This window comes from Peromyscus californicus, unplaced genomic scaffold (assembly GCF_007827085.1).
Source record: "Peromyscus californicus insignis strain IS unplaced genomic scaffold, ASM782708v3 Scaffold_10__1_contigs__length_136768540, whole genome shotgun sequence".
Lineage (NCBI taxonomy): Eukaryota > Metazoa > Chordata > Mammalia > Rodentia > Cricetidae > Peromyscus > Peromyscus californicus.
In genome coordinates, this window is record NW_026294391.1 from 53506688 (window position 1) to 53519713 (window position 13026).

The 13026-nt window shown below is 38.7% G+C and overlaps 1 protein-coding gene across 1 annotated transcript in view; it reads right to left on the reverse strand.

Moving 5' to 3' along the window:
• Eda2r (ectodysplasin A2 receptor) overlaps window positions 1-10094 on the reverse strand; it is a 45870-nt gene extending 35776 nt beyond the window's left edge. Inside the window, 2 exon segments of the mRNA XM_052745452.1 lie at window positions 4045-4141; window positions 9987-10094. The gene's annotated coding sequence lies outside the window, so the exon portion shown is untranslated.
• Window positions 10095-13026: the final 2932 nt, after the last annotated feature.

A 13026-nucleotide genomic window follows, 5' to 3' on the forward strand; every position in this document is an offset into this window, starting at 1 on the left:
CTTATAAACCAAGTAGACAAACAGAATGTGGTATGTCTGTACAACAAAACATTATTCGTCTAGAAAGGGCAATAAAGCATATAATGTATGCTATACTGTGTAATATCAGTCTTTAAAATATTATGTTTAAGGGAAGTAACTAGACATGAAAGGGCAACAATGTGACTTCTTTTACATGCTGTCTAATGTGTAATATCAGTCTTTAAAATATTATGTTTAAGGGAAGTAACTAGACATGAAAGGGCAACAATGTGACTTCTTTTACATGCTGTCTAAAATAGACAATCCGCAGAGACGTATGCGGGGAGGAGGAGACAGTGACTATGCAACGGGGAACGAAAATGACCCGGAATTACATAGTGGAACCTTGTAATATATTAAAAAGCAGGAAGTTGTATACTTGAAATGGTAAATTTATGTTATATGAATTATGCTTCAGTTTTTTGAAGAAAGATGACCTTCATTTTTTAATTAAATACTTGAAATATCCTCCTGGACCAAATGAGTTATTTCAATCAACTTTTCGCCCAAATTTCGTAACTGATGTGTATGTACACATATATGTACTAATATTATATTATTACATTAATATTTTATTAAACGTGTACACACATATATTTATCCAGTAAGAGTGGAGTGATTAAAAAAGTGACTAGTGCTTCTTTACTTGTCCTGTCTGTTATCTGCATAATCTGTGAGCCTCTTCCCATTGCCCTGATTCCTCAGAAAATAACCTAGAAGAGAGTTAATGCAGGCAGACGGGGAAAAGAAAAGCAATGAGGTTGGCATTAAGAATAGTCTAACATTAGCTCACTGTGCCCTGAATAAATGATGTTGGCTAAGTTTCTGTTGGGTGTAAGGTACTCACACTGCTGGGTGTGCAGCTGCCTCTGACCACCATTTGTGGCTGTTGGTCTTCTCAACTTGCAGAAATGCCTGTGGCATGAAGCATGGTCTCTATCTAGGATGGGTAGAACTTGGAGGATGACAAGTCTAAATTAAGAACTCAGGACTTTAGGCTATTTGCTTTGCCCGGACAGTCCAGAAGTCCTGAGATTTAAAAAGGGTGATGAAGATAGCAGCTGGCCCATTCCCTGCCCATTCCTCTCATGCAAGCCCAATCACCACCCATGTGCAGGGTGCTGTCAAAAATCAAAGCAGTTGCTCAGTTTGGCCTTGAGAATAATTCTTTCCTTGAAAATCAAACTTCTAATCTGGGTAGTGCTGTGATCAATTCCAGATGTTTGGCCTGCAGTTCAGATGTTGTTGTAAACGATTCGACACTGTCTTTCAGTTTTCTCTTTTCTGCTCTGGCCCAGATCCATTTCCAGCTCAGCTTTCTCTTGTCAGTTTCCTATTTCCATATTGTCAAGCATCTTATCCTCTTCCTAGCTCACTGTTTGTGAATTTTCATTTTTTATTTTACTTACAGTAAATGATCCCAGGAAGAGCTCTGCCAAAAGTAACAGAGTGATACTCAGTGCTGACTCAAGCTACACAGTCATCATGAGGTTGATTAGTTTAAACACTTCAGACCAGGGGTCCTCATTCTTAGTCATATTTGAGAGACTCCAAAATATAATGATACCTGGGTACCAGTCTTGAGTTTCTGATGTAATTAGTCAAAGAATGAACTGAGCTTCCAGAACTTATACAGTTTACCCACTGATACTCAGGTACAGCTACTCGAAATAACAGTGTGAGTGTAAGGTTTCTTTTAGCTTTGACTTTCTGTATTTCTTGAATATAAAGCATAATCAGCAAAAGAGAATTCCTGTTCTTCCACAGTGAGAGGCAATTCTCCCTTATTTTCTTGTTTGTAAGAGAATGAGAGATAAAGGAGCAGAATGTAGGAGAACGGATCCTTTAAAACGTATTAGGCTACATTATCTTCGACCCTTTCAATGGCCTTTCCTTTTACTCACAAGAAATCTGAAGTCCTTTTAATGGCCAGTGATGTCTTACATAATCTGGCTGCCTAAACTTCCTCTGTTATCTCCAGCTATGTGCTCTACTATTCTTCCCCTTACATTCACTGCAGCCACAGTGGTCTCATTGCTATTCTTCACATTAAGCAGGAATATTTTCAGTGGAAGGTCTTCATACATTCTAAGCCAGGAATCTTCTTCTGAATATATACATTTGATTAGTTCTCTCAACTTCTTCAGCTCTTTATTATTATATCATCTTCTTAATAGGGCTTCTCTGACCACTATTTTAAAATTGGAATTCCCCTAACCCCCCTACCCCCCTCTTGTTTTATTATTCTCCATAGTACGTATGACCTTCTTACATGATGGTTTTCTTAACATATGTCCTATTTTTTCTCAAACTAAAGAGGATAACTATGACATCATTGTACCTATTATATTTACTACCCAATCCAAAATATTTAAAACAGTGGTTGTCACACAGTAGGCTCTGTGTAAGTATTTATTATTTGAGCAAATGATAAAAAGAAATTCTATAGAATAATAGTAACAACCTTATAATTTGTGTGATGTCAGTTAGTTCCATGAACTTTAATGATAATCTGCTAAGGCAGATTTTATCAAAACAAAATAAATGAGTCTCTGAGAGAAAATATTACCTTAAGTTCATTTATATAGTAAGAAAGAAAGCCAATCTTGGCATGTATGTTACAGTTGTGTAGCTTGGTCCTCTTGTGGGACTCCTAACAATGGGAACAGGGGTGTCTCAGACTCTTTTACTGGCTTTTAGGACCCTACTCCTCATACTGGGTTGCCTTACCCAGCTTAATACATGGGGAAGTGCTTAGTCTCACTGCAGCTTGATATGCATGTTCTGTTGATATCCATGAGAGACCTGCCCTTTCCTGAACAGAGATGGAGGAGGAGGGGGTAATCAGAGGGGAGTAGGCGGGAGCAAGTGGGGGAGGGACTGGGATGGGAGGGTGGGAGGGAGACTGTAGCTTAATATAAGATAAATAGATAAATAAATTTACTTAAAAATTTAAAAAATATTTTAAAAAAGAAAGAAAGCCAAGACTCAAAGGTAACTTAGAGTCCCTAAGTGCATCATGCTTTGCAAGGCGGTGTTTTACTAAAATTGTGAGTGTATAACCTTCACTGATATTTTTTCTTTTTGTGATATTTCCAGTGAACAGAAAAAAACCTTTTCTGAACATGAACTTGATTTTTCTTTAAATAATCATTCTAAAAGGTTCCTGAGGAAGTTTTGGGAAATGCCTACACCCAAGACTAATTAAATGAAAACATTAAGGGGTTACGAATCATTATACTAGGTAAATAGTGGGATAGACTTAGATGAATAAAGAAGAATGCCACGAATAAAATGTTAGGTGACACACATATTTAAAGTTAGAAAGAGAATAGCAGCCACCCATACACAAGGGGAACCCAGGGAAAACTAGACTCTGGTAATAGTAATGCATGTTAAAATGTTAATGATTAACTAGTGAGCGTTAGTGCCAGATTTTGGTGCAGGAATGCACAAAGGGGTTAAGATGTATTCTTCTTCTTCTTCTTCTTCTTCTTCTTCTTCTTCTTCTTCTTCTTCTTCTTCTTCTTCTTCTTCTTTTAAAGATTTGTTTATTTATTATGTATACAGTGTTCTGTCTGCATGTATGCCTGCAGACCAGAAGAGGGCATCAGATCTCATTACAGATGGTTGTGAGTCACCATGTGGTTGCTGGGAATTGAACTCAGAACCTTTGGAAGAACAGCCAGTGCTGTTAACCGCTGAGCCATCTCTCCAGCCCAAGATGTATTATTCTTATTTTGATTTTTGTAAAAGTAAGTTTCCAGCCAGCAAAATAGCTCAGTAGGCAGGTAAATGTGTTTGCCATGGAAGCCTGATGAACTGGACTTGAGCCTTAGAACCCATATTTAAAAAGTAAATTGTCTTTTTATACTTAAATTTGCTAAAATATATGCCTGTGATAGAAATAGTTTTTAATTGGCTTCTTTTTCTATTTTCCTATTGGCTTAAGAATTTCATCTATTCATGATACCAACTTCAGGAAAATAAAAAGGAGCTGTACACAATTAAAGACTGACTTACCTGTCTACTTTGTCCTTTATTCCAGTACACAAAGCAAGAGGTTATAGCTCATCTGAGGTAGGCAGAAGTATATAGTTCCTTTTCAAGCCAGTTGTCACTGTAGAGGTAGAATTAATAGTCAGTAAACTGGGCCACTTCTATTTATCCAAAGGCAAAGAGTAACCATGTGAGTTAAATTTCAGAATGTGTGCCTGCACACATAGCTACTATACAAAAAGACACACACTTGTCAAAAAGACAAATACAACTATACAACTTAGAAGACTGTAAATTGAGCAGAAGAAAAGGCCAAAAACTCACAAAACCATATATATATCAAGAGAGATGATTAATAAAATAATTAATGAAATTAAATTAAGGTCAATCAATTCTAGGCTGACTTTAAGAGGAACATATCCTTTTGATTTCTGCTGAAACAGTCATCGCAAGTAGAAGCAAAGGCACAGAAAATACCTTGGATCATGTTCAAGGGAAAGAATGAGACAATGTATGTGAAAACGCTCTGGAAACTTCAAATTGTGCTTCACATGTGAAGAGCTCCTAGGACTATTGTTACTATCCCACCCAAAGCAGAGCAACAAAGGACATTGGAGACAAGCCACAGGTCACATCAACATTCAGCCAATATTTAAGTCTGCTTTTCTCTGCTGTCACCCAAGTCTAAGTGAGTCACTGATTTGTGTATTGACCACCATAAGACAGCGTATGCTATGAGAAATAATTAGTTACAAACCATTAGAGTGCTTGAAGTAGAGATTCATTAGCTTCCCAAGGAAATTTGGTAGTGTCCCAGAAAGAAATTGAAATCATGATATGATTTCTTTATGTGGATGTCTGGAAATGGTATGATTCAGAAAGTGTGTTCTAATTTCTAATTTCCCTTACTACTTTTTGGTCTTGCATCATATTGTTTCTACTCTGATCAGATTACCAAGCAGTCTAGAACAACTGTACCACCCTGAATCCGTCAGTCCTTTTTACCCAACAGTAATCAAATATGACATTTCTTCCTCAGAAGGCCAGGGAATGAAATATCCTACAGAAAGAGTGGGATAAAATAGTAGGTACATGTAATTCAACCCAAGGCAAAAACCACACAACAAGACTGGGAAAATCAGCCCAGAGATTGAGCCTATTCGTAGAGAATGAGATGCTGTTGCCAAAGTTGTTCCACCACCCTTTTAAAAGCCATGCCCATGAAATGGGAAGGATAACTGAAGGTGAACATAAATAAGAAAGATTGATACACACTTACAAAAATGTCACAATGAAACTCAAATGTATTGAATGCTAACTAAAACATTTTAAAGAAAATAAATTTACATGAAAAAATGTTCAAGAAGAGGAAAAAGTACAGGAGTTGAAAGGGTTAGTACTATAAAACATATCTGGTAAAAATAAACCTATTATCTCATACATAATTATGCTTTTGTGAAATAATTTTCAGAAATAATTTCAGATTTTGAAAATCTCACACAAAAGGTCATATTAGCCTCATCTTTTTATTGCTCAGAGGAAAATACCATCCATCTGTATTTGAACGCCTTGAATAACAAGCAACTCAGTACTCATAAGACAGTATGTTTTCATTATGGTTTATTTATTTTTTCTTCATTTTGACAACTGGTTAAAATTTAAGATAAAACTAATTGAGACTACATAGGCATGAAATTCCACAAGGATATATCAAGATAACCTCAACTCTTATGATCCAAGTAGGAAAACTGGAGGTACAGGAAAAAAAATACAATGTTCCTCAAACATGCATAGTTTGTTAAGACTGTAATCTAAGTCTCTGCTCAGGGCTCAGTGACTTGTCTATTTCCCCTACACAAAGAGGCAGGCCACCTTCATGACTGACTGCCGACTGACTATGTTACCAAGGATGCAGCTTCTCTTTTCTTCACAACATAATATTGGCTGTGTAATTTCTCAACAAGAAAAATTCCAGAGGATAGACTGGGTCAGGGAAAGGCAGCTCATGGAAGTGAAGTAGTACTGCCCACTTATTTTGGCTTATTCACAACAGTGACTAACAACCTCCTGGAAATAATGACATTTTACTGTTTGATTCCATCATATATTACATGGAAACCACTTTATTTTTCATAATGGGTTGCTATTTCTTACATATAGAGTAACTGTAGGATGGATGGTTAGTCACTAAAATACTCAGTTGATAATTGTTTTCTACACTAGGCATTCTGTTAGTCACAAAAGAGAAAACCGACCAGAATAAAGAAGGCTGATTAATGTGTAAGAGAGCATGTCTAGAGAAACACTGGAAAAATATATAGTTAATGCTAATCTAAGACAGACTAGAGCCATATCGACATCTCTCCTATGTATTTAATAATAATGGTCCATCTAGTATATAAACTAATGATAAAACTGGCCAATACACTTCCCATTAAGCACTTTATGGGAAAATATAAGGGTGGGGCCAGTCTTCTAAAGGAAGCAGAGGAAAAAAATATCTTTTCCTTCAAAAGCTTCAGCTTTGAATAATGACTTAGCTTACTCCCTGCAGAAGGCATTCAGTGGAAGAGATCAAGAAGACATTTAACTAAAGGAAAGCTATATGGCCTGCCTTAGGTTTCTAGGCCAAGATATAATTTGCTTTTCTTCTGGGTCTAGGGACTTTTTCCTCCCTGGTTTCTCTTACTGAAAAATTTCAAAGACAAAGTAACTGGTACAAGGTAATTGGATGATTACCTTCCTCTCTTCCTCTCTAGTTCCAGAATTAACCTATCTAGCCATCATCTTATACACAAGCAGCTGTAGAAAATGAAGGGGAAAAGTGAATTAGAAGAAAAAACAAAACTGTGGCTTGCAGTTATGACTCAGACACACAGAGACCAAATGATCTCCATCAGGTTACATTTTCTCTGAGCATTCTCTAGTGAAGAAATGATACAATTAAAGAATTGAAAAGAATAATACATTATAAAGAAATTTGTCACATTCTCCCATAATGTTTCTTTTGTAGTTACTGACATCTGAAGGTGTTACCACTCCATTTTGTAAATTCAAAACCTCAGACTCATATTTTAATTAATAAATACCATGCCACATGAGAAATGAAAAAAAAACCAGCTGATTTACCCAGGAACAGAAGATGGAGGGAAATTTGGTCTCTGATCTTCAGATCTCTGACCTTTCAGAAGAGAGAAAGAGGTTGCAGTAAGTAGCCCCAGAAAGCATCATTAGAACATCTGAACAAAAGGAAAAACTTGCAACAACCAAGCATTTCCCCACGAACAGATAATGGATTCTTTCAGAGAACAGTGAAGACTTTTCCTCTAGAAGTGTTGTCAGAGATGAGATGGGTGTTTAAAGGTGAAGTCAAGTTTAAACGAAACATATGACTCATAAAAGCCTACTATTCATCAAGCATTGGGCTAGATCCTTCACAAGATTATCATTTTTAATCCTTTCAACAAGTGGGAACTATTTCCCATTTTTTTTTCAGGAAAACAGAAACCTAGGGAAGTTTTAATTTTCTCACTGGGCTTACTCATGATTCTATAGGTGGATGGAAGGAATATCTCATTGTTGTATAAAACCAGACAAGTGAATACTGATGCAGAATGGAAATATTGAGCATACAGTGCCTTTAGGATTCCAAACAATAGATTCCAAATCACACTATCTAAAGACGTGGGATGAAAATGTGTACCCTTTCAAAGTATAAACTAACCCTAAGAGATAAACTTCATCTTTCCCTTTTCAAATGCCATGTAAGTCATCAACTTCAAATTTCTGAAGAGTCAAAGTTAGGGCTTTGTCTACTTTTCATTTGTTCACTTTTGTGTCTTCTTATGCCTGCCCAGCTGATTCACATTTACCTAATTATTCTTCCTACAGTATAGATCTGACTTTTTCTTTAATTCAGAAACTCACAGTGGCTGTACAATGATCTGCCAAATAGACAGAAACGCAAGTATCTGAAGTCTTGTGTAGTTTCCCACCAGTCTTATTTCTACTTGTTCCTAATTGTACTAAAGCATCCAATTCAACTAGTGTTCCTTTCACATGTTCTGAGTTCCTTGCCATCAAGCAGTTGTTCATGTTTTCTCTGCTTAAAATGCCTTCTCTCCTTTTTCCACCTGTTGAAATCCTATCTGTGCTACATAATCTATCTTAAATAATAATGGTTAACATTTATTGAGTGCTTATTTTGAACTGTGCTAAGCATGTACAAGTATTTTACATAGATTAATTCAGTTCATCCTCAGAATAACTCGATGATGTTGGCACTGTTGTCTCAACTTTTACCTATAGTAAAATGAACCTCAGAGAGGGAGAAATCTTCCTTTTGACCAAGGTCACACAGTTGCTATTTGGTGGAATGAGATCTGAATACAAATAATTTTGCTCTCTAGCACCCATAGGTGTATTAGGATTGAAAAACAGTTATCTGGGCATAATGAACACATACCTGTACTTACAGCATTTAGGAGCTGGAAGCAGGAGGATCAGGAATTAAAGAGCCTCCTTGCTATAGAGAGAGTTTCATTTAGTCCAGCCTTATCTACCTGGGAACCTCTCAGGTCCTAAAGATACCCGAGACAACTCTAACTCAAAACAAAACACTCGAAATCAAGAGAGAGAGAGAGAGAGAGAGAGAGAGAGAGAGAGAGAGAGAGAGAGAGAGGGAGGGAGGGAGGGAGGGAGGGAGGGAGGGAGGGAGGGAGGGAGGGAGGGAGGGAGGGAGGAAGGAAGGAAGGAAGGAAGGAAGGAAGGAAGAAAGAGAAAGAAAGAAAGAAAGAAAGAAAGAAAGAAAGAAAGAAAGAAAGAAAGAAAGAAAGAAAGAAAGAAAGAAAGGAAAACTGAAAAAAGCCACAACTTTTCTGTTTTTCTCTCTCTCTAGTTGATATGGTCCTTACTTGACAACTTCAGAGCATTTTGACTAAACTTTTAAAGTTTATTTTGTGCAGTATTATTTGTGTTCCTACGCTCAGGATGAGTCTATTAAGCCATAGGGGATACAGCCTCTGTATCACACAGACAGCTTAGTACTTTAAGCTTTATGATAGAGGGTATGTATTCAATATGAATCTTATGTTGGATTAAATGTATGGCAGGATGAAGGGGACAGGAGAGTTACCTAGACAGAGAGTTCCACAATTTACTACCTCCCATTGCCCTACGTGACATTGTCCAATGCTGCCAAAACCTGTCAAAATGAGATCCCACAGCCTGTTTTCCCAGCCTAGTCTCTGGCAGGTCTCTTCTCCTCCCTGCACCCCGCCAGTTCTTGCAGCTGTCTGGTCCTTGGCCAGTGTTTGGGGTGAGGCCGGATCAAAATATCACTGTCCTGGGCTCGGCTTCCAGCAGCAAGTGATCAAATGAAACTCAGTCACTGGTGACAAGGCTGGATTGAAAGCCCCCATACACAGTGCCAAATTGCTCTTTACACAGGCCCGGACTTGCCCGAGCACCACGTGGGTGGGCTAGTAGTTCAGCTTTCTGCAGGATGCTCTGAATGTCCAATCCATTCCCTCCTCCTCTCTCTTCCTTATCTCTGGATCCCAGATGCACAAGGTTGTTGGACAAGTCCGGGCATATTCCCAGCGGCCATCTGGCTCCAGTTCGAACCTGTACAGGCAGGAACTGACTAGTCAAGGCTGTAGGGATAACAGCCTAAGTTTCTGACATCTCAGAGAGTGCTGTCAGGGCACAAACGATGAAATGACTGATAGCCACAGAATACCTTCCCCCAAGTCATGCTGACTTTGTAGTACCCTCACACGGACATCTGATATGGTCCTCTATTTCCGTCCCTAGGTGACACAGGTTCCAACTGATTTACCACATGAAGGAGTGTTCCCACACTTACCCTGTAAAGATCAATGGATGGATCATACAACTGGACTCCCTGAACAAACACAGAACAGACACCCTGCCCAGTAGCCGCCTCCAGCCCCCAGCCTGCATACCGCTCTCACAATAGGCGAAATCCGTTGCAACCAGTGTTCTGCTGGACTCATTTCACTTTCACGTGTGGCAACAACAGATCAAATCCATCCTCTATTTCTTTCATGTTGTGCCTATCCCCCTCCTCTCCTCTGTGAGGCACGAGGGACAACTATTGGACTATTTGATGTGCCTGGGAGTGGTTATGCAAATAAACCCCGCCCCTGAGAGGACACTGTGAGTCTGGCGGGTAAACAATGGCCAAGCCACAAGTATGGCAAGAGTCATTAAAGCTCCAGGAACTGAAGCCGGGGCAAGTGGGGGAAGGGCCTAGAGTTGGATCTAGCTGAATCTGCGGGGAGGAAGGGAGGAGGCAGCTAAATGCAGCCCAGTTTTTAAAAGTTCTGTGCATGACTTAGCAGGCTTAGAGTTTCAGAGAAAACCAAATGTTGGGACAGTTGGAATTCTCAGACACAAGGAAAAGCCACTTCCCAGTTCTGGCTTTTCAGTTTTATATTAGTACTGTCAGAAGATTAAGATTTTTAACAGGAAACATGAAGCTGAGGAAAGACCACTGAAAGAAACACTAGATTCTACACTTCACTCTGACTTTAAGCCATGCTGTTACCTCTGTTGGGTCATGGGTCTCTCACTGCACATACATCTACGGTATACACACACACACACACACACACACACACACACACACACACACACACACACACACCATGTACATAATATCTCTAAGGGCGCTTCCAAAAATGATACTTTCTGGTAGTCTTGTGATTTCACAGGCCACTGTAAGGGATGTCCTAGAATGCATTAAGATAGGAAGAAATGGGAGCCTGAGCTAAAGTATAGAGGATGGAATGTGCCTTGACCAAATTGAGACACCTCACCTGGCCTGGGCAAAGGCCGTAAACAGGAATTCAGAATCAAGTCTCAGAGGCTGAAAACCCTTTGGAGGAAAAGAACAGAATTGGATTAGAATAATTACAAGAATTTAGTTGCATACAAGTGTATATTGGATAGAAATAAAGAAATAAACACACTTCCGTGCTATCTGACATTATCTCTGAGGTTAAAATAAAAAGTATTTCCCTACACAGCTAATTTTGTCCCTAGTGAAGAGGAGGGACCAACAACAGAATAATCTGCCTTTTCTTCCAGAGAGAGCAACTTTTTCAAAAAGAGTGGCCCTCTGGTTTTCTCCATCTTCTTCAGATGATAGTGTCTGTGCTAGCTGAGTTTTGAGACCCCACTGTAATAAAAAGAATGCTGGTTTGGGAAATAGAACCCTTGATCAAGCCAATGTCATGTGTAAAATCATATAATCTTTCACAGTCTTGTTTTGGGCATTTGAAACTTGAACAGATTCACAGCCTTAGTGGCCTTGAAATTCTAAAATGGTTCTTCTCACATGCTTGTGTACATATGTGGTTACTCGGGGTTTCTGATAACACACACATTCTGTGTTAGTATCACTATGGCATGAGGCTGAAACTGATTTTCTTTCTTTCTTCTTTTTTTTTGGGGGGGGTGCGATTTTGAGGCTGGGTTTCTCTGTGTAGTTTTGGTTCCTGTCCTGGATCTCACTCTGTAGACCAGGCTGGCCTCAAATTCACAGAAGTCAGCCTAGCTCTGCCTCCCGAGTGCTGGGATTAAAGGCGCGCGCCACCGTTGCCCAGCAAGACTGACTTTCTAATAGCATTCCCATTTGATGCAGTTGCTTCTGAGTCACAGATAATACAATAAACAGGAAAGGTCGAGATGGTGGCAAGAAGCAACCTTAGCTGCTCCTCTCTGCATTAGCCAGCATTCTATACCACTAATGATCAGTTTTTGAAGAAGACGGGCTTGTCTGGGCTCACAGATTTGGAGATGTCAGTCCATGGTTGGTTGTCCCTGTTGGTTTTTGGTCTGTGGCAATTTAGCTTATTCCAGTGGCACAACGCCATTTATTTGCATGATGGCCAGAATCCAAAAGTAAGACTTATCAAAAGATCTGGGTCTCACTATCTCCTTCAAAGACCTAGCCCTAGTTACCAAAATACTTCCCACTATACCTCACTTTTTAAAAGCTCTAGCATTTTCTAGAAGTACAATGGGCTATTGTCCAAGCTATGGACAAATAGATCCCTGCAAGACATTTCAGGTTTAAACTAAAGCAATCCATAATCTTGCAAATTATGTTCTTTTGTCACTAACAATTGTCCTTTGAATTAGGGTTTACTATTCCCATTTTACAGCTGAAGTGAATCCTAGTATTCCATGATCATATCTGGAAGAACCTGAGAGAAAAGTGGCAGAAAACCTTCAGAATGTGGAAGTTATTGTTGTATCATCTGGAAAATGTCTGGAAGTAACTCTGCCTCCTCCCATAACTTGTCTAATAACAGAATAATTGTTGATCTTCACAAGAACTTGACAGGAATTCTTTCACACATTTTAATTGATTAGATTAATATATTTATCCTAGCAACAACATAAAAGAGCAAAAAACAATGGAATAATCCCTGCTTCTATTTTTAAATGTCATATATACTTCCCTAGCATGTTCTGTCTTAAAAATACATTCTCAATTCCATAACTCAGCACCTTTCTTCAACTGTTCTGGTAGCCATGTGTTCTCCCTGCTTTTGTAATTTCTCCACACTAGTCAATTCACAGCTTAGCAACTAGAGTGACCCTTGAAATATTAATAAACACAAGTATTTTCAAACCATTTTTGGGTTGTCTTATTCAGAGTACAACCCAAATGTATTAATTACAGTTTTAAATTGTTTATAATCTACTCTACTCCATCTGACTGCCACCAATCTGTCATCTGTACTTGATGTCATCTCGTACTAATCTGCTTCATCACTGTGCTCAACCAATTCAATATCTTTGCTTTATTTCTCCTAATACTTGACACGCTAAAGACTGGTCTTTGGACTTGTGGTTTCACAGTTCAAAAATTTCTTCCCCGGCCATCATCATGGCCCTATTCCCAGCCATTATTATGACTTCATCCATCACTTCCTCTAGCTCTCCATTCAAATTTTTTCAGAAAGAGTTTTC